We start from the raw sequence: 1,944 nt of genomic DNA on the forward strand, positions 1-1,944 counted from the left end.
TGTACAAAGATGTAATGATATTGCTAAATGAATATAAATATGCATCACAACAATGTGAATGGTGCATGTGTCAGTTGTGCATATTTTGGGCTTTATTTACAGAGGTAAACTTACAGTTTTGAGTAAGATTACATTTTATTTATTATAGGAAAGGTCTCTGTTTTTATGATTAGGGTTCTCAGCCTGACTGAGGAGTTTTCATAGTTTCCATAGTCAGAAACCTACTACTACCTTGTAGTTTCTAAATACAAAAAAAAATCAAGTGTAAGTTTTCCATTGCAAATAAGGCCTTTTGATTCCTCAAGAAGCTGGTCTTCCCTGAAAAGATTAGTACATTAACTTTGCAAACATTGCCTTGTATGGACTTTTGTTGCTAGAGTAATCTCTCTGTACTGTGGAGTTTAAAGAGAATTCGCAATCCAAACACTTTCATAGCATTGCTTCATTGTATTATTTTAAATACTTTGTAACACATGTACATTTTGGGATGCTAGTTTTGAAAAATACTTTCTAGATCTCCTACATCCCACCATTATGGTATATTAGCAGTGGGTGTTTCACTTACAACCCTAATACACCATATATGTTTACACATTTTTCTACAGACTCAAATACAGTAACTACATGGAGAAGAGGAATGGAACCCTAGTGACCGAGTTCCTACTGCTGGGACTTTCGGACAACCTCAAAATCGAGACTTTTCTCTTTGTATTTTTCTTGGCTCTTTACGTGTTCACTCTCTTCGGAAATGTTACCCTGCTCACAGCATGTATCTATGATCATAAGCTTCATACTCCAATGTACTTCTTCTTGGGTAACCTCTCCTTCATTGACATCTGCTACTCATCAGTGACTGTACCCAACATGCTGAGACAACTCCTTGGTCAGAAGTGCATCAGCTTCTCTGGTTGTGCTGCTCAAATGTACGCATACCTTCTCCTGGGTTGTACAGAATGTGTGCTCCTAGCAGTCATGGCATATGACCGGTATGTTGCAATCTCCTTCCCGTTGCGTTATACAGTCATTATGAGTAAGTCTGTCTGCATCTCAATGGCAGTATTCTGCTGGTTTAGTGACAGCCTCATTGCTCTGCTTGTTACAATTTTGGTACTGCGGCTGCCTCTATGTGGTCGCAATGTTATTGACCATTTCTTTTGTGAAGCTACAGCTTTTCTAAAAATATCATGCGCGGACACCTCTTTCATAGAGATGGTGGATTTTCTCTGCTGCAACCTATGTGCTTGTGTTTCCAAGCATTTTTACCCTCCTCTCCTACAGTCGTATCATCATCACCATTGTGAGAATCCGTTCTGCGGAAGGCAGATATAAAGCCTTTTCCACATGCGCCTCTCATCTGATTGTTGTCACCATATTCTACAGCACCGCCCTCTCCATGTATATGAAACCAACTTCTAAAAATTCTGCTAATCAAGACAAAATGGTCTCTGTGTTTTATACTGTCACCCCACCAATGCTGAACCCAATGATCTACAGCTTGAGAAACAAAGATGTGAAGATTGCTCTGCTGAAAATTACACAGAGAAATATTTTTGACTAAAATAATGAAGGGCAAACATTATTAGCTTTCCTTCTCTAGGTAACCTTGGTAGAGATTAATACATGGCCATTGGACGTGGAAGGGTAGTATAATCAATGGGACATGATCCTCTGAGCTTTGAGATGATCTATATATTAATTGCAAGTACAGTAGCAGTTGTGGAGCATTGATACATGTCCTTACCAGCTACCAGCACATTAAAACCACATTTGTCTTGAGATGCATGAGGGTGCATATTTGGAGTCATAATGCCAATTAAGAATTGAAAAACACTTATTTATATTTGATATGACCATGTTGCATTTGTCAAGGCAGCTGCATGCTGGTGCAGTGCCTTAATGGGCATTCCAAACATAATGTCAATATAAAACATGAACGTAACAGCC

The 1,944-nt window shown here is 38.8% G+C and overlaps 1 pseudogene; it reads left to right on the forward strand.

The window, feature by feature from the left end:
• The first annotated feature begins 624 nt into the window (after positions 1 to 624).
• On the forward strand, positions 625 to 1,558 carry LOC147709745 (olfactory receptor 2D2-like; annotated as a pseudogene).
• The last annotated feature ends 386 nt before the right edge of the window (positions 1,559 to 1,944 follow it).

The sequence above is a fragment of the Lissotriton vulgaris genome, chromosome 6, assembly GCF_964263255.1.
Source record: "Lissotriton vulgaris chromosome 6, aLisVul1.2, whole genome shotgun sequence".
Taxonomy (NCBI): domain Eukaryota; kingdom Metazoa; phylum Chordata; class Amphibia; order Caudata; family Salamandridae; genus Lissotriton; species Lissotriton vulgaris.